Consider the following 20,937-nt stretch of genomic DNA (forward strand, 5'->3'; position numbering starts at 1 on the left):
ATTTCCTCATCCTATGATATACAGTAGAGGGGGAAACCGTTAGATGACTTTCCCCTTCATGTCTGTTTTCCAAACCGATACAGAAATACAAATCAGATTATTTACTTGATCAAAATCTTGAATCAGCACAGTATTAGCTTCATGTGGTTATTGTTTATATATCTTAATAGTTCTTTGTTCCCTTAGAAGAGAGAGAGAGAGATGTAATCTACTAATCTATGTATGCATGTTTACTCAGAAGCAAGTCACACAAAAATCAAAGGGAATGACTTCCAACTGAATGTACCAGGCAGCCGGCCTCCAATCAGTCAGTGGCTGACATCCTGACTAATGAAGCATTCATGCTTTGTGGAACTGTGTGACAGGAGCCTTCATGCAGCTTTCCCTGCCCCCACTGCATGTGTACTGTTAAGCAACAGCCCTTAGACTCCAGAGCATGCTCCACATGCCAGAAAGGGTCTGCAGGGTCTGAAGCACTTCACTGAGGCTCAGCAACATGTTCCCTAAATTGCAGAGCAATACCCAGCACTGCCCAGCCTCCAGACTCTTGCACAACAGTGTGCAAACAGAGGAACCGGGGCAGTTGCATGAGAGTTCTTGTTGCATCCTTGCAGTCCCTCAAAATGTGCATGCTTCACCAGTCAGGATGCCAGCCTGATTATCAGGCCACAATGATAACTTTAAGTAAGAGCATCATGCTCATGTTTCTTGCCATGTGAAGACAAAATCCACATAAGTTTGGAATGCAATTATTCTTAAATGGATTTTCACCAAACTTTGCATTACAGACTCAATACAGGGGTACACATGATGGGTCTACATAGGCACAACTTCTACACAATAATCTGACATTATAGTTTTTTCAGTGCAACAGATCATCTGAGAAGGATTGATCATGGGCAGAGGGAAGCTGGGTCCCTGCTGGACCAGGTCCAAGGCCCATCTAGTCCAGCATCCTGTTTCACACAGTGGCCCACCAGATGCCACTGGAAGCCTACAGGCAGTTGTTGAGGGCGTGCCCTCTCTCCTGCTGTTACTCCCCTGCAACCGGTACTCAGAGGCATTCTGCCTTTGAGGCTGGAAGTGGCCTATAGCCCTCCAACTCAGGGGCGTAACTACAATTAGGCAGGGGGAGGCCGTTGTCTCAGGGGCCCCTGCCTTGGGGGGTGACCCTCAGAGGCTCTCCCCCACCCAGCACCTACCCGATCTTCCTTGTGAAGTCATTTAAAATTTTTTTTCTCCTTCTTGTTCTGGCGCCGCCCGCTATTTCTTTGTTGTTTGTCTCTGTTTGTTGTTTGTCTCTTTGTTGTGAGTCCACCCTTGGGGGGGGCCCTCAGAGGCTCTCCCCCACCCAGTGCCTACCCGATCTTCCTTGTGAAGTCATTTAATGGGGGGGGGGCATTTAAGAATCTTGTCTCAGGGCCCACTCCAACCTAGTTACGCCCCTGCTCCAACTAGTAGCCATTGATAGACCTCTCCTCCATGAAGTTATCCAAACCCCTCTTAAAGCCATCCAGGTTGTTGGCTGTCACCACATCTTGTGGCAGAAAACTCCACAAGTTGATTATGTGTTGTGTGAAAAAGTACTTCCGTTTGTCAATCCTAAATTTCCTGGCAGTCAATTTCATGGGATGATCCCAGGTTCTAGTGTTATGTGAGAGGGAGAAGAATTTCTTATCCATGCACACATATAGCATGGATACTATCCATGCACACGTATACCCCACCCAATAATGCTTCAAAGCGAACATGTAGTGATAATGAAGCGGAGGTGCACCCAATAATGCTTCAAAGCGAACATGTAGTGATAATGAAGCGGAGGTGGACAAATGTTCCTTGCCACCATGTTACCCCCTCATCCCTGCTCCATTACTCCTCCTCCACCATGCTTCCCCACTCTGCCAAGACTGAGCATGTTACCAACATTAGCCACATCTTTTCTCCCTGCATCAGCATGCCGACACAAGGGGAATGGGAAGTGCTGGGCATGAACAGATGGTCTCTCACACCCTTCAGCTGGTGAACACTTTATTTGCTGGCAGGATGCTCCCTTTTTCTCCCTTATGAGTAAGGCAGAAAAAGGAAGGACCTGACAAAGAAAGTGCTTTGCCAACTGGAGAGGGCAAGAGGCTGCATGTCCATGCCCAGTGCTAGCCACGGCCCATGCTGATGCAGGGAGAAGGGACATGGCCAATTTGTGGTAGCATGCTCAGTGGCAGTCTTGGCAACCTGTTCCAGGGCCACCAGAAACCTTACTACATCCTGCTTCCATGCTGGCTACACTGACCATCATAAACCCCTCATTGTTGGATGCAGTGGTGTCTTTTCCCACACCCAGCTCCCTTTAGATCATGCAGGACACAGTTCAGAGGTTATCCCATGAAAAGAGGCCTGCTTCGTGTGAGGATTGCCCTTGCTGGATCAGGATACAAGAGTTTTTCAAACTTACTGGCCTACATCCAGACCAGCTGGACTAAGCACTATTGCAATCAATGAGACAAGTGAGACATGACTAAATCCCATTAATTTCAGAGGGACTTAGTCATGACTAACTAGTCTGGATGTAGACTAGTGAATATAAATCTTGAAGTATGTTGAGGATACACCCCAAATTTGGGAAACCTGTAATTGTTGTCAAACCTTTTTGAGAATATTGCACATGTTCATCTTGAAAGAATACAAATCTTAGAGAGGATCTGGAGAAGTTGTTCCTTTTGAATTTATTTTTTCCTATCAAAATTTGGCGTTCAGTATAGCTAAATATTAATCTACAGGGAGATTTTCTTTTTTCCTAAAACTGAAAGCACCTTCTGCTCAAAGTAACTAATTTTAAAATGTTTATCTCTGAAAGAAAGTAGAAAGAAGGCTTATAGTCTACAGCCACATTGTAGTACAGTGTTATGCTGTTTCATTTGTAATACATATATGCATGAAAATCATCTAATCCGGTTTTGTGTTCAAGGCATCACAAAAGTTCAATATAGTAGAAAAATATCCTGTGGGGAAAAATTGTACTTTATATTTCAGCAGTCACAGTCTGCGGTGTGTGAACCAGACCATTAATAAAGTTTGTATTTTATCATCCCTATAGGGTTTTGCTAGGAATCCTTGACATGGTACATAACAATGAGACAAGTGAAGACTCTAACTCTTTGAGAAAATATAACTATCCTATGAAAATCTTCACTGATACTGAGGGGGAAATACAGACCATGTTAGGCTCTTTTCCTAAATGGGATATCCAGACACTGTCACAACTAAAATGATGCATAAATGTTTCTCAGAATAGTTTTTTGAATGAATGGAGGCTGATTGAAAGCCAGATCCATTTCAGTAACTGAAACATTGAAACTAACTTTATAATCAACATCCACTCTTTCCTTGCCATTTTTAAATGCTTTTTGAAGGAAGGAATTCCAGAAAGACACAGCAATGCTTAGCCATCATATTAAATGAATGACAGGTTGGCAAACCTCGGGCAGGGGAGGGACTTCCTTTCTACATACAGAGACTATCAGGACAAATTCAGACTCATTTAGTGCCAGATTTAATCAACTTGACCTTCATTTCAAAAATGCTTAAGCCAATAAAATCAATATCACTCCATCACTTTCACATGAAACAGAAAAATAGCTATCCTATGAGAAGCTTCCCTGCATCTAATATCTAGGGAGGATATGATGGTCAATAAATAGCCAGGAATGTCAAAGTGACCTAAGTCCTGCACCTAGCCTTTGGAGGCTGTGAAGATCATGAGAGCACCTGAAACATCTAGAAATCTGGAGGGTGGGGGTGCATGTAACATCAGATACACATCAGTACTAACTTTGCGGCAATTGATTTCTTATATATTATTTAATTTATTTGACTTCTCATGCTAATATCCCCAAAAGACACATGCCTCAAAAAAGTGAAAAGGAATTTTCCTGCTTTGAAAATTTGAGGTTTCTCTTAACTGAGGTAACAACTTTCAGTGACATGATAGTCAAAGTTAAGAAGTCTAGAGAGACATATTAGAAGGCCTTGCTCCTTATTAATGTCTACACTACATAGTGTCACAAAGCAGAAAATAATGGAAATGTGGGAGATTTTAAAAAGATTTTAAAAAGAAGTACATTTCCCAAGTTTGGTCACTCTTTTATTTTTCACATTAATCAAGACTGTACAGGGTAGCAGAGAAACAGGAGGAAATTAGGGATGTGTAGAATATATTATGTGCTTATGTAGGTGGATATTAGACTTTTTATTAGATCGTTTTCAACGGGTTAGGATGGGTTCCCATGTCTCGGCGGATCTCAGTATAAATACGGGGATGCCGCAGGGGTGCGTGTTGAGCCCACTTTTGTACACGCTTTACACATATGACTGTGTTCCCAACTACCCCAGCAATAAGATCATTAAGTTTGCAGACGACACAACTGTGATTGGTCTGATTACTGCTGGAGAAGGGGAGTCGGCCTACAGGAAGGAAGTGGAGCGGCTGACAGAGTGGTGTGGGGAGAATAACTTATTCCTCAATTTAAAAAAACCAAAGGAGATCATTGTGGATTTTAGGAAATGCAATTCGGACATTCAGCCACTCATTATTGAAGGGATTTGTGTGGAACGGGTTTCGGTGTTTAGATTTCTGGGAATGGAGTTGAGAGATGATCTGACATGGGGAACAAACACCAAAGATTTGGTGAAGAGAGCACAGCGGAGATTATACTTCTTGAGGATTCTCAGGAAGAATAGTCTTTCAAATAATCTACTGCTGATGTTCTACCGCTGTACCATAGAGAGTGTGTTAACCCATGGAATCTGTGTGTGGTTTGGGAGTTGCACAGTCAGGGAAAGAGCATTGCTGTCCAAGGTTGTTAAGACTGCGGAGAGAATAACTGAGTGTACTCTTCCCACTTTAGACCAAATTTATGACACCAGGAGTTTTAACAAAGCGGTAGAGATAGTGCAGGATCCCACGCACCCTGGAAATGATCTCTTTCAGCTTCTGCCTTCGAGAAGGAGGTACAGGGTCATAAAAGCCAGGACCAGCCACTTGAGAAATAGTTTCTATCCAAAAGCGGTGTTAGCTCTGAATGCAGCAAAATACAGTTTCTGATGGGGTTTTTGTTTTCAGTTTTTTAGAGGGTTTTTTTTAGAGCAATGGGTATATGGGGGGGGGGGGTTATATTGGGATATATTTAGTTATTTCTTGTTGGTCCTGTAGAGGTTGTTGTAGATTCTCTCAATCTCGTTGTTCTGTACAGGACAATGACAAGAAAGATTTATCGTATCGTATTTTGAGCTCAAAACATTCCAACTTGAAACAGGCCTTTTCTAATTATTTGAGCTTGAAACAAAACACCCTTCAAATGACAGGCCTGTTTGAGCTCAAAACAGAACAACCCCATTCCACGTCGGAACGTTTTGAGTGTTCTGAGTGCCATTTTGGAGGTGTGTTTTCCCCTTGCTGACTGGTTTTGACACTGGCTTCTGATTGGCTTGTGATCTCTTTGCTTCTTAGTGTGTTTGCTATCATAGAAATCAATTTGATTTGTATGATAGCAAGCATTCTCACAACAAGAACTACCAAAATTTTATTTATTTATTTATTTATTTATTAGATTTCATACTGCCTCACCCAGATGGTTCTAGGCGGTTCACAAATAGAAAAACAAATAAAATGACTCATTAAAACAAAATTGAAATGCATTTAAAATCATTTCAGGACTCACTAAAGGCCAGGCTAAAAGGATATGTTTTTAGAGCTCTTTTAAAGGCTGCTAAATTTCTTAAGCCTCTGATTTCCATTAAAGAGCTAACTGTGATCAATGAATTCCACATGCTCCTGTGTCATGAGAACCCGGATCTGGGCAATCCTTGTTAAATCACTGTGGTTAACCGGGAGAGATAATCCCTGGTTAACCCTTTAGCCACAATTGTTCTGGTCATGAAAACACTGCTGTTGTTGATCAAGTGCCCCAGTTACTTTTTATTCGGCAGCTTCTTTTTGTTCAATATACTGCTTGGTGTCCTATTTATTTATTGCCACACACCAGCAGGCAATAACTGTTCAGTCAGTGGCAGTGGTAAAAAGGAGAAGCAGCTGAAACAGCTACTACTAGCATATTTCTGTGTAGGCATAAGGGAGGGAATTAGGAACATCTTGCCAGGTGCCCAAAAAACCATGGATGTAGCCCAGCATACCCAAGCCTATAGGTTAGACTGCTGCAATATATTATATGTAGCCGTGGGGCTGACACTGAAGACTATTCAGAACATACTAGTACTCATGTAAGTACTCACTGGTTGAGGACTACAGCTAGCCTACTGACTGAGAATAGTCAATCAGAAAACTGCCTACTCGTTTTAAAACAGCTTAATTCGCTTTTTTCCAATCAAAGTGCTAATTTTAAATTTTAAAGCCCTATATAGCTTGGGATTTGGGCATTATTGATTCATTATTGGTTTTTAGAAATTGCTATAGTGAATGAGAGTAGCTGACATCGAGACTAAAATACTCTGAAATTAATGGGACATGTTAATCATGACAGATAAATAAGTAAATAACTAGCTTGTCCCATTAATTTCAATGGGACTACTCATAATCTATTATGAGTAATCTATTAAAGCAGATTAACAGTAATCTGTTAAAGATGTTTTTCTTTATTCAAGTCATAAACATAACAAAACTGGTAGTGACATATAATGCAATGGTACAACAAAATGTTTAGTATTTAAACCACACTTCTAAATTATTATTTCTTGTTTACACAGTCAGACAGGTGTTATTGACTTGGTTTGTTTTATCCAGACATTGAGTCCTTCCCAAGGACCTGGGTATTATTATTATTATTATTATTACTACTACTACTACTACTACTACTACATTTATATCCCGCTCTTCCTCCAAGGAGCCCAGAGCGGTGTACTACATACTTGAGTTTCTCTTTCACAACAACCCTGTGAAGTAGGTTAGGCTGAGAGAGAAGTGACTGGCCCAGAGTCACCCAGCTAGTTTCATGGCTGAATGGGGATTTGAACTCGGGTCTCCCTGGTCCTAGTCCAACACTCTAACCACTACACCATGCTGGCTCTTTTGGCATGCTTATAACTGCATTCAGACATTACATTGCATATATATACATGTGTCTGTACAATGTGTACATTGTGTGAATGTATAAATGTACATGTGTTTATTTTAAAAATGAATCTAGGTATAGGACTTCTTAAATGTAGGATAGGACTAATATGTTGATAAAAAGAAACATAAATCTTACAATTAATTCCATTTTAAATTGCCCCACCCTGTCAAAAGGCTGTACAATGTTCTGTATTTTATTATTCCAATAATAAATTAAAAGGCTTCAATTGTGAATAAAGTTATCTTCTGGCTGCCGCGTTCCCTCCCTTACCTTAGTTTGTCTACTAAACACATACCAAATCCCATGCATTATTTATCCAGTCTTGCCAAGTTGGGGTATTAGGATTCTTCCAATTTTTAGTAAGAACTAATCTTGCTGCCACCAGTAAATGTTTTATTAATTAACATTATTAAGCTGATACTGCAAAGAAAAGGACTGTCAATGGATCTAAAGACAAATGGTATCTGGCTATTTATACTGCAGACCAGTGTTTGCTCTAAGAGGGATTCCCAGATGTTGTTGACTACAACTTCCCTAACCCCCAAGCAGAAGCCATTGCAGCTGGGGATTATGGGAATTGTAGTCAACAACATCTGGGCATCCCTCTTAGAGGGAATACTGCCAGAGGCGTAACTATAGGGGGGGGCAGGGGGGGCACGTGCCCCGGGCGCCATCTTTTCTGGTCACGTGGGGGGCGCCACCATGACCAATTTTTTAAATTTTTTTTAATTTTTTGTTAATACAAATGTTTCCTGCTCAGTGCAGCAGCGCTGCAGCAGTCAAGGGAGCGCGTCGGTGCCCCCTTCCCCACGAGCGGTCCCTTCCGCGCCACCTGCGGCCCCCCCCCATTGCTTTGCTGGCACCTGGCGGCCAGTCAGTGGCCTGGCTTGGCGGCGGCGGGCACTTGTGAGGAAAAACCTAAGTATAATGTCGTATGTTGGGGGGGCGGGGGGCGCGGTGGGGGGTGCCATTTCAGTGCTTGCCCCAGGTGCCGTTTTCCCTAGTTACGCCTCTGAATACTGCTACAGATTATTTGCTCTAATAAGGAACTTATTACTGGAAAGGATTAAAAGACATAAATTAAGTTGTGCCTACCCTCCTGCACCATCAGCAATGCACCTGGGCGCTTTCCAGACTAGACCTTACAATGGGGTCAGGATGTATCTTGGAAGTGTGCTTTCACACTTCCTGCATTGTGACACCCCAGTCCCTATGTGGACAGCAGGGTACCGTTCACATTTCCAATGACTTGTTCTGAATTTAATCACTGTGACATAGAGCTAGGATATTGTATATCCAGCGTAAAAAAGTTGCTGTTTTTTCAGGTTGTTAGTTGCTGCGAGACTGTTCCCCTTGCTGTTTATGTTTCAAATGCGACTTGCCTGAACGGAGGCACTTTGCTGCTGATGAGCAGATAGTCAGGAAAGCACCCTGGCATGTTGGATAAATATTAGGGATGTGCGAAACATTTCGGGTACAGAAATCACCCTTCTAGCCCTCCGAAATTTTTCGGAGCCGAAACGAATCACCCCCATTTGGGCTCCGAAATATCTGTTGTTTCAGCCCTCCATTTTGTGGCCAATAAATGCCTTCTTCTTCCCCCTCCATTTTGAGCAATGACGTCTATTTGAATTTCCCACCTTTTTGCCTCCCATTGACTTCAATGCAAAAAGGTCTGATGTGACGTCTACTCGAATTTTGGGTCCCAAGGGAAAAATAGTGGGGTGGGTGGTAGCTCCTAATGGGTGGAGTCTACCACCCCAATTGCAGAGGGATTGGGCAAAGGGCCAATATTTGGGGAATTGTTGAAATTTACGTGTCTTTAAGGTTTTTCCTCATAAGGTGTAATGGAGGTTTCAGCAGCCCCATAACTGCACTTGGAGGGTGCTGGGGTGGCCCAGAGCGAGTGGTGGTGTATTGCACATAGGGTGCCAACCACCCCCATGGGTTGCTAACCCATGGCGTACAGGGTTCTGTTGTTTCTGAGGTGTTCTGAGTGTGGATTCTATGATAGCAAATGAGATTTTCAATGAGACACCATGAATCCACTCTCATATACTATCATAGAATATACTATCATTATACCTAATGGGGGGAAACCTTAAAGACGTGTAAACTTCAACAATTCACCAAAAATCAGCCCTTTGCCCAATCACTCTGCAATTGGGGTGGTAGCCTCCACCCATTAGGCAATACCACCCCATCCCACTCTTTTGGCCCAGATTCCACGTTATGCCCCCAATCTGCCCCAAAGACACTAAAACTTCAAAAATTCACCAAAAAATCATCCCTTTGGCCAATCCCCCTGCAATTTGGGTGGTAGCTTCCACCAATTAGGCACTACTACCCCACCTCACTCTTTTGGCCCCAGGACCCTTTTTAAAATCCAAATCAATTCAGATCCGGATTTGGATTAATTCAGATCTGAATTGAATCGAGGGTGTTTTGGAAGGGACAGATTCGGATCCAAAATGAATTGGGGGTGTTTCAATTCATATCTGAATTGAAACACCGAAAATCCAAATTGCACACCCCTAATAAATATAATTTAACCTATGTAGGTTTAAATACCAACACATTATCAGCTTATAAACACTTTCTTTTAAATAAGCTAATGGGCAACATCCAGACTAATGGAGTGCTTGTGCAGCAATGATGCAGAGGTACTACAGGGGAGAAGTGAATTTTGTTGATCTCCCCTTCCCTCTTTAGCTGACTGTGGCTTCCAAAAATATGTCTCACAGACCTCAGAGACATAATTTCAGGAGTCACAGGAGGCTTCACAGGGAAGGAGAGATCATTGAAAGTCATCCCTCCCCTATAGCACCAGTGTAGCACTGGAAGGACCCCCAATTCATTAGTCTGGAAGTTGGCTAATGTCATTTTAGGAATACACTATGATTTAGAATATTCATATAACACTTTTTAACAAAACATTTTCAAAGCAATTTATATAGCAAAAGAAATGAGAAGATGGTTCCCTGTCCCAGAGAGGCTCACAATCTAGAACAAGAGAAAAGAAGGACACTAGCAGCAGCCAGAACTGGAAGGGATGCTTTGTTGGGTTGAATGGGAACAGTTGCTATTCTTCTGCTAAATATAAGAGAACCAGAACTTTAAAAGGTGTCTCTTTGCCCAGTTAGCAGGGGTCATCTGTTCATTTACTGATGACAGTATCTATCTATATAATTCTCTAAGACATACCCATCACTAATCTGATGTGTGGCAGCTGTCGCGAGAGTTCACAAGCGAGCTTCCGGGAGGGGCAGAGGAAAGCAGCTGTGGACAGGTGTGTGGGCAGAGGGGGGAAAGAAAACAGCAGCGGGGGAAAGAAAACGATGGCAGCCAGTGGGAAATAAAACAGTGGTGGCGGGGGAGAAGACAGCAGCGGTGGAGGGAGAAAATGGCAGCAGCGACGGGAGAGAAAGTGGTGGTGGCAGCCTGGGGGGGGGGCTGAGAGAGGGGGAGAACTAGAGGTGCAGTTGCTCAGTGCCTGGGCCAGCTACTATTTTACTATTTTATTCAGTGTTTAGGGTCCCCCCCCCCGCAATAGCTGGAATCTGAAAGATGACATCCTAGGAGGCAGAGGAAACATTATTTTGTGTCATTGTGTTTTTGCTTATTTTATATTATGTCTGCATTGTCTTTTAATTTAATTTAAAACAAGATCATCATTGGAGTCGTTATCTGTATGCTCCCGCCATCCAAAGTTAGATGAGTGGTAATCAGAGAAAGGACCCTTTCTGTGGCTACACCCTGACTTTGGAATACTCTCTTAGTGCTCCTCACCTAGCATCCAGTTTAATGAGTTTTGGACACCAGACTTGTTTTAGTTGGCCAGGATTTTAAAGTTCAGTGCACTGGATTTAGTTTATTTGCTTACTTACTATTTGTGTGTGTTGTAAAAATGACCTTTTTAAATTTTGTGATTTGTATGCTGTTTTAATCTTAAACTGTGTAAAATTCCTCAAAACTGTTTAAATTATAAGGTGGGGCACAATCCAGAACATAAATTCAACAAATTGGATCATGGCAAGAGGAAGGAGGAAAAGTAATAGCAACACATTAGTCATTCTTTTAAAAATGCACAAAAGAATGAGAAGATCATCCCTACTTACACATCTAAAATAGATACACCTTTGAAAGAGAGCCAGGTGACTGTAACTGCAGGACAAGATAATAACATCCTGATATACATATGCTGACTTAGCAGAATAGCATATTCATTTGATAATCAGCTAGGATGGCCTTATTGGTTTCCTTGGGTTACAGAAAAAATAGGATGTAAAGGGAAAGAAGGAAGAGAAGCTGCTTTCTGTTGCACATGATTTTACTTTCAAAGCTTTAAATGAGATACATTGGCCCATCTCTCACAATGCAGCACACATTTCTTCTCATGTGCAATACAATTTTCAAAGCAATTACTTACTTCCAGTTTCCAGCCTACTCTGAAAAAGATATTTCCACTTAAGGATAACCAGCTTCCACAGGTAATTGGCTGTGCACCTTACTTGTAGATTCATTTCCAAGACCAAATTAAAGATAGCAGTCTTTTTTTTTTTTAACAAATGACTAATACTCTTTTAAAAATACATAGAACAATTAAAATTAAAAATGTATATGAAAAATGGAGCAGAAAATCAGCTGGAAACAAAAGGTTGACTTCTTACAGTGGAACTAGGCTGTTTGCATTGTTATGGCATTAATATTGTTATTAAAGGGATGCTGCATTCAATGCAAATGTAAGTAACTTACACTTTAACAAACTACTAGGCTACACATATAGAAGTGCTGGGGAGACTGGAGAAGCTAGGTGAAGAATATTAATAGTGAACAATTGCATGGAATTTGAGGGGCAAAACTAATGCTTATAAAGCAGTACTACATGTTTTAATTAGCACAGTTTATGTGAGGTTCTCCCCCTCTGAATATAAGGTAAAAACTACTCCATATCCTGACATCATCATGTTGTGCATTCCCCCAAACCCATCTGCAATTGCTAATGATACATAATGCGAGTGGGAAAACACGGAGGAAGGAGAGATGACACAATGAAATTTTTAGCGGACTCTTCCGTACTTGATATGTATAGTTCCTCCCTGTAATTGAATGAACCTCTTCTCTTGGATTTACTCTATGTATGCATTTTCCCATACAAAAATTGATCTATATATCCATTTCCTGTACATTTTTCTCGTTCTTACAATCCTGTGATTTTTTAAAAATCATACTTACAGTTCTAGCACAAACTGCTCCAGTCATTTCAGGATGTCCTATTTAGTACTTTTGAACAGATACATTTTACTGCCTGTACAGCCTGGATGATACTAGTTCTTAATTCCAAATGTGAGCACAGTCCAAAGTATATAATCACATTCAATCAAAATTTGGGTTCTAATGAACAGAAGGGAACCTTTTCAAATGGACCGTTTCCCAAGTGGTTGCAAATAGGAGGTATATTCCTGCTGACTTCTAATGGCAACGATGGGCAGGTTTGCAAACAACAAAACAGCATGAAGGCACCTAATTTCCACTGAAAGCCACTTCTTGACATTCTGAAATGAGAGTGGAGTTGGAGTACTCATCTTATGCAAGTTCGAACATCATCAGAGTGCCACACAAAAACCAGGTGCTGAGCTGATAAAAATGCTGTCGTTCCATGCACTTGCATTACACTAAGATCAGCTTCCAAATGACACACTTTTTGTTATGTGAAGCAGAATAATATTTAAGAAGCAGAGAACTGCTACCCATCTGTTGCTTTGTTTTAAAACATGTTGAGCCCTTTCTCACGATTGGTGAGAAAGCACTACAGGTTGAGCGGCGAGGAAGCCTTGAAAGGCTTATCACCCTGCAGACAATCTGAGCTGCTGGTCTGGGCATGGAGATTGTACGCCCAGATGTGCAGCCAGCTGCCCCCTCAGGCAACATGGCGGAGGCGGCGGTTGGAAGCCAGGGTGCATCACCTCACCCCTGTAACTCCCATTATTCACCAGGCGAGTGCGCAGTGGATTATGGGGATTCCGCCGATGCTAGCTGGGAGCCCTGTAGCCAGGGCTGGCAGATGATCCTAAAAATGGGGTGGCTTGCTCCCTTAACCTCATTTTGGAGGCAGGCCCCAGAAGCGGGCTTGTCACTGCAGTGTCGCCAGGAGTCAAGTGGCTCCGGGTGGTTCTCACATGCAGGGGGAACTGCCAGCTTTCCCTAGTGTGTGAGAACAGCCTCGTTATCATTTGCAAGGCTAGGTAAGTGTATGCCCAAACACAGATGATATGAACAGCAAGAATCCACTGTGCATGAAAGGATAGGTTTGAATCAACTGTTGTAGATCAGTCCTTAGGGTGTACATGGGGGAAGAAATTAAAAAGAAGGGTGTGTTTCAGAATTATAAAAGTGAAAAAGGAGTTGTGATGTTGCCCAGAAAGGAACATGCTACAAATGCCAGGGAGACCATTTAGAATAGGAACATTTGTTCATAACCCCTATCTCCATATAATACGGCTTCCCGCAGAACCTTATTAAGCAAATCAGTATGAATCTTGAAATGACTTTGGAAGTGAAAGGGCAAATAAAATCAGATGGGAAAGAATCCTCAGTAAGCTGCCTCAATTAGTCAGGGAAAGGTCCTTGTGCATGGAGGACACATTTCCAGCAGGGTCATGCTTCAAAATTTCAAATGAAACTAACATACTGTCTGGCAAGAAGGAGATGTCACACCCGCCCACCTCCAACCAAGTGGATGATACAACACAGAAGCATGGTAATATGCCAGACTGACACCATGATGCTTATCATGCTTACACCTCATTCACATTATTGTGCGCTCTCTCTCTCTCTCTCTCTCTCTCTCTCACACACACACACACACACAACCAAAAAATGGGGGATGCAAATCATGTAAGCAGTCTCTTTGTGCAACTGGATGCTTGTGAGAAGGGATGCAGTGCACAGTCTCAAACAAATATGAACTGGAGCTGAATTGACTGTTGAATTGACTTTCAAATTTAGGATGCCTACATAATGAATGGCCACTTTAAATGGGCCTCCACTTGGCCTGTTCACTGAAGAAAATGTCAGACCTGATCCAACACGATCTGATCCATGAGATGGAAAAAATGGACCCCAGAATATCAGGTTATCAGACTGTGTCAGATTTCTAGTCAGAAATACCTGATATAAATTGGATTTCCCATAGGGATCAATAGTGGGGGTGGGGTGGGGGAGGCACCTCTGGAATGACTTGGCAGAATGTTCTCAAACTTCTCATGGTGGTAGCACATGATGATAGCATTAAATGTATGGATTTGTCCACTGGTTTTTTAAACTACTTTTTAAGGGGGAAAAGTATTTCAAAGTGTTATAGCCACTTGATTCTATAGCAGAAAGTTACAAAATGCACAGGAATTCAAGCCTCCACTCTAAGCATGCCCAGTTTGGAGAAAATCACTTCTTGCCATTAAATGAACTCCCCCCTTTTTGCATCCCATGTTATAGCTCTGGGTTATCTTTGCATAAAGCTCTCAAACGTCTCACAGTGGTAGCACATGGTGATAGCACTAAATACATGAATTTTGACGGAGAATGGCCCACTGTTTTTAATTTTTTAAAAAAAACAGTTTTTAAATGTAGCATAGTTGCTTTATGGCAGAATGTTACAGACCACTAAGAAAAAACCAGATGAAGACAAAAGGAAAAACTCCTCTTTCTCTCCACAGAAACCTATCTAGTGTTCTCCATACAAAGTACTAATAAAAGTGCGGAGAACAGCAGTTGATCAGGGGAAATAAAGGAAGATATGAACCTCCGCACAAGGAGCTGTAAATTGAACAACAATTTACAACATACCAAACCACTGATATGATCAACAGCTAGTAGTCAGCTTGCTCTGTGACAACAAACCTCCTCCCTCCCCTCAGTGTCTTCTAAATATGGCATTTGAAAACAGTTTAACAGGCAACATTGTTTCAGCTTCCATAAACCCTTATCTATCTATCTATCTATCTATCTATCTATCTAAAATTATCTAAGGTGTACCCGTGGATAACCCCATGTGTAGCAGCTCTCACAAGAGTTCATAAGCAGAAGCACCTGATTGGGCACTGGAGATTTCATATGCAGATAGGGAGGAGGAGCCTTTGGCACCGTGGTGACTGGGCAGTGGGGATTCCATTTGCAGATAGGGAGGAGGAGCCTGTGATGGTTAAGGCCAGTTGGAATGCAACAGTTACTGGTCGGAAGATGTTGTTGATTTTAGAGGACATGAATCTATCTATATATATATAAAAGGATAGTGGGCAGGGGTCTGCGAAGAGAGGGGGTCATGAGGGAAGAAAGAGCCCCTTCAGGAGAAGGAGGCTACCATTGTGTGAATTAGATCAGGAAACAAGATGAACAAGATCTGTTAACTCAGGAGGGGGGAGAGGAGGGAGAAGGGAGGGAAAGAGTACATGGAGGAGAAAGAAAAAGAGAAAAAGAAGGGAGGGGAAAAGAGAAAGAAGGAAGGGCAAGGGACGGGCCCCAATCCTGTCAGTGGCGCCCCTTGTCCCTCTGCAATGCAGCCTCCAGGACGGGGTGGGCGCGCACGCGGCTCTGCGAAGGGAAGATCCTGTTGCCGAGGGACTCACGTTTTAAAAGGTAACTGCTGATGCCAATGGTAAACCCGAACGAGAAGCCGGCACAGCACCGAGCCGGCCTCCGGCGCCTCTCCGCCCGGCCTTCCTTCTCCTACAGCCACGCTGTATGTGGGGGGAAGTCGCCTGGGAGCCGGAAGTGAGGGTGGGCTGGGCGCGTCGGCGCGTCCTCCCTGGCGGAGCTCCTCTCAGTGGCTGCTGACGGCGGCTCAGGATGGGGGAGCTGCCGGGCGGAGAGGCGCCGGAGGCCGGCTCGGTGCTGTGCCGGCTTCTCGTTCGGGTTTACCATTGGCATCAGCAGTTACCTTTTAAAACATGAGTCCCTCGGCAACAGGATCTTCCCTTCGCAGAACCCCCCGCGCGCCCACCCCGTCCTGGAGGCTGCATTGCAGAGGGACAAGGGGCGGCAGGGAGGTATCCTGCCGCCCCAATTACTACAATAAATACGAGCTCTGGAGGGGGGAAAGCGGCGGGAGGGGTAAGTAAACCCTCCCTGCCCTTAAAGGAACCCACCCCACAGTGCCGGACCGCAGCTCTGCAGTTCCGTACACACCCCTATTCCATGCACTAAATGAGCAACTGTTTCTAGTTGACAAATCCAACACAAAGCCCTTTTATTTGCAACTTATACATTTGAAGCTGTGTGTGTGTGTGTGTGTGTGTGTGTGTGTGCGCGCGCAAATTAGGTTTCACCAAGAGCAGTAAAAACTTGTTTTAATGGAGTAGGAGTGAATATACATCACGCATGCTTTGTGATCAGAACTACTGACAACCTACAACTACAACTTGCAAACACCTTATAGTTTTTGGGAAGTCATTTGCAGACTTAGCGCCAGCATAGTAAAATATTTATGACAAAGGCACAAGTACTTCTGAAAGAAAAACAGGATCGACATACAATTTTGATTATTTGTGTACAATGCCATTTCTTCTCCCATTATAAGATGTTTCCAGGGCACAATGGGAATTTATGATCAGCAGTTCTGCATTTTGAATGAGAATGGGAAATATCCTCTGCTATGTTTATCTGCAGACCATTTTGGAGCTGCACAATAATTGGTGCATGGTGAGCTTTTTGTCCCCTCCATCTTCTTTCTCCTACAAAGCCCTCTCTGGACAAACAGAGCATCAGTTTTCTGCAGTACCAGTCCTGCAGTTTCCTTCTACCTGGTAGAGTAGCAGGAATTTGACAGGACACAGCTGGTGAAAGAAGACAAGCAGTGAAGGCCTTTGAGCCACGCTATTTCTGTTTCACATTATTACTTTCCTAATGATAGAAAACAAAAGACCATTTGTGGGATCTGTGGGAGAAGTAAAATTACTAATAACTGAGCACTGAAATGGCAGGTTAGGGAAAGAAAATCTTCCCTTCTTCTTGATGCCCTGCATTAGTTTGAGCCATTGTACACTCAAACTTGAGGGCTGTTGGTTTAGCCCTGAAACCTATTTTCATGCCCAAGATGAGTCCTAGGACTGCTATACGTGGGCTTCCAGGTAATAGAACATCATTTGTAAGTTCTCATGAAACAGAAACCAACAAGGGCCCTAGCTGAGGTCATATGAGGACACAAAGCATAAAGAATCTGAGCCTATACAAGAACTTAAACCATCAATAATTGAGACACTCAATAATTAAGACATCAGTATTTCATCTGAGTATTTCTTCTAGAAACAGAACACACTCATGTTCATGCATGGAGGAGGGGCAATTTTCATCAATCCCCCTTCCTGTTGCAACCCCACAAGTTGCACATCATCCTGTTCCAAAGGACCCCCAGACACTCAAGAGCAGATTTTCAGTGGCTGCAGAGGAAAGGGAAGCCCAATGAAAATCACTTCTCCTTGCAAAAACGGAAGTGTCTTCTGTTTGCTGAAAAAAATACTTAGGATCCAACCCAGTATATTTATTTTATTGATTATCAGAATGTATAGCCCACTTTTCTTTAAAAACCATCCAAGGGATATAACAACAAAATACAATACAAAAATTACACTATCAAACTAAAAACATTAAAAATAATTCAGAACAGCACCTTTCAAACCAATACATCATCCAATTGATTAAAACAGTATTTCATGAAAAGCCTTGTGGAACAAAAATGCCATTAGCGTCTGCTGAAAAGCAGGCAAGGAAGAGGGATGACAAATTTCTCTCTAGGGGAAGCATTCTAGAGCTTCAGTACTGCCATCGACAAGGTCCTATCTCTTGTGCCTGCAAAAGGAATATTTTTCAGAGGCAGACCCAAGCCAAGCACACCAATCTAAGAGCTTTGGCAGGTTCATACTGCTTCTATATTGGCTAAACTAGAAACAAATTGCATTGGACTTTCCCAGATTGTATGTGATTTAATTACTGAGCTGTTTGGATTTAGGCACTTCAGAAATTAAAATGCATAGGCACTTTGTGATAGTAAGGCTTTAGGGGAGGACTAGAACTCCCTTTGAACAACTGCTGGCTGGGTGGGGCTTTTCTAATAAAGAAAAGAGCCTGGGAAAATCAAAACAAAAGGACCGGTCCAGAGGACTGGGCGGAGACAATACATTCAGCCACTGGCAGAAGAGAAAGCTTTGTTCTTTGTTAGTCTGTCCCAAGAATGCCCTAAGAAAGCAGTGAGCTGAGAAGCTGCTGGGGAATTGGGAGCCTGGAGACAGTGAGTAATAAGATAGGGACCAGTTCAGTTAGATGCATGAGGGAAGTTATTTTCCTTTATGATATTGCTTGCATCTGAGTTGCCTGGTTAATGAAACTCTCTCTGTTACAATCTGCTTTATGAAGAGACAGTTGTTCTTATTAGGTATGTGCACAAACGAAGGTTCACATACAAGTTTGGGGCCGAACCAGTTTGGTTCTCCGAGGCATGCACAGCGGCCATGTGTGTGCTGGCGCCGCACACGAGTTGTTGAGGAGCAGCAGGAAGCTGCATGGGGTGGCTTGGCGGGAGTAAGGACCTGCTGTATTCCCTTTTAAAGATCAGACACAGACACACCCAGTGGTGTCTCAGAGCACTGAAAAGGATAGGCCCTTACCCAAACCAGTTCAGCATTGAACCTGTGCACAAACTTTGGTTTGTGCACATCCCTAGTTCTTATTGCATACTCTTGTTTTTCTTGTAATAATAAACTCTTGTTGGTGAAGTGTGCTACTTTTTATTTTGTTTCTGCCTTAGTCACATGCCTTTGAAGGCCTAGGACTGCTCAGCCTTTTTAGGGAGGGTTTTGCCACTTTACCCCTCCAGGGATCTTATATGGAGAATGGTTTTTTCCATATCAAAATGGGAAAATCTTATTTATTTGTTATTTCTCTGTGTAAACTACCCTGAGCCATTTTTGGAAGGGTGGTATAGAAATCGAATAAATAATAATAATAAATAAAATAAAATAAAATAATAATAATAAGTTGTTGGTGGTAGCCATCTGTGAATCCCGTACAGACAAGGATTCACCCCAGTGAACTCCCCACTCCTTCTCTGGCTCTGTTAGGAGCTGTGACAGCACTATGCAGAGATTATATCCAACATGTAGACAACTAGCAGATCTAAAGGTCAGGTCTTAGATGTGGCTAAGATGGGTTGTCGCTCAGGAAATCTACCTGAAAGGGGTGCTGAACTGTTTTTGGTAGATTACTGTTTATTGAGTGTCTGCAGTGAGCTAGAGAGAAAACAAGTAGCAACACTAATAAACGTGTGTGTGTGTGTGTGTGTGTGTGTGTGTGAGAGAGAGAGAGAGAGAGAGAGAGGCAATTCTCATCCAAGGTGCTGATTATTCTAAGGTTGGCCCTGACTCATTAGTTAGTGTAGGTAGATGAGATCCTTTTCGCCCATTGCACACAAATTGTATCACCTTCCCATGCTTAGATTTCATCTGAACTGTCCCAAAGTCACAGAAGAGGAAGTAAAGTCAAGCAAGATGTTTTGGTTTTCATTGAAAGGGAAAGAGCTCAAGGAATGAAATAACAATAGCAACCAAGTCCGTATTAAGGCAGCACTCATATACTGAGAAGTTGTACTGTGCAATATCCTCTCTCAATTAGGTAACTATAAAGGCACTTTTGAGTTGTAACTCTACAGGTGTCTGTACACATGAATACAGTTTATAGGAACGACTATATATGGATATATATTTTATATACATTTTTTATTTTAAAAGTAGACATTGGTACATGTGAGAAGTGTAATAAGGAGTGTGGAAAGACCAGTGTGCCCTGAGAAGGAGGCAAGAAAGGAGGCACCGAGGCCAGGGGAAAGTATAACATCGGCCCTCCTAGAGACCAGCTCTGGCCTGTGAGGACTGTCGGGGCAGCCCCCGCCCCCCCTTCCCAGCAGCATGGAAAGACCAGTGTGCCCTGAGAGGGAGGCAAGAAAGGAGGTGCCCAGGCCAGGGAGCTCTTGTCCTCAGCTCCTGGAAAGACCAACAGCCTGAGGCAACCTTTTGAAATCTTCTGTAATTTGCAGCTTTTAATATTGTAAACTGCTTTGGGTGCCTTTGTCAAGGCAGAAAGGTGGTATAAAAAAGTTGTAAATAAATAAATAAATACTACTGTATATGCGTGTAACATAATGTGTGAATAGGGCAAATGTCAACTCATGATCTGGCCACAGGTACACTGATGTAGAATTATTTCCAAATTTTAAAAATATCCAGAATAAAGCAGCAAGCGGTATGGTCCTCCTGCCTGCCCAATGTGGAGGACTTCTAGAAGAGTTTTCTAAACATCTGCGCACATGCCTACAAAACCATACAACGGTTGTGCTATGGTCTTGTGTGTTGCCCATCTCAAGTCAGTGCTGCACTAGGTAGGGAAGACTGTGAAACAATGCCCGATTCAGACATTATGTTGTAGAAGTGTACAGATGTCTGTACACTCATACATATGTTTGTGTAAATGAATGTTTCTTTGTTCATTTTAAAAGTGAACCTGGATACAGGTCCTTCAAATGCATGGTAAAGATAGGAAGTGCATTTCCTTACCTGCGTTCAGCATACCGTGTGAATTATTATACCTGTGTACAGATCTGTACCTAGGCACACTGTACACTTGTACGGATGTTAAACATAACATGTGAATGGGCCTAATGTAATGCACCAAAGGAAACCTGGATGGTGGTAGAGTTGCCACTAGGACTGCATGAGGCTTCACTTCAGGGAACACATCAGAGCTTCTTGTGCAGCCTATTTGACTTGGC

At 42.7% G+C, this 20,937-nt stretch overlaps 1 protein-coding gene across 10 annotated transcripts in view; it reads right to left on the bottom strand.

Annotated features, from left to right (window-relative positions):
• Positions 1 to 20,937, bottom strand: part of GABRG3 (gamma-aminobutyric acid type A receptor subunit gamma3) — a 578,435-nt gene that overhangs the window by 340,930 nt on the left and 216,568 nt on the right. Inside the window, exon 1 of one of the 10 annotated variants that reach the window (XM_053304392.1) lies at positions 15,749 to 15,862. The exons of the other annotated variants lie outside the window; for them this stretch is intronic. The gene's annotated coding sequence lies outside the window, so the exon portion shown is untranslated. Of the gene's footprint in view, positions 1 to 15,748; positions 15,863 to 20,937 lie in introns of those variants that run through there. 10 annotated transcript variants of the gene reach the window in all.

Source organism: Hemicordylus capensis, chromosome 3 (assembly GCF_027244095.1).
Source record: "Hemicordylus capensis ecotype Gifberg chromosome 3, rHemCap1.1.pri, whole genome shotgun sequence".
NCBI lineage: Eukaryota > Metazoa > Chordata > Lepidosauria > Squamata > Cordylidae > Hemicordylus > Hemicordylus capensis.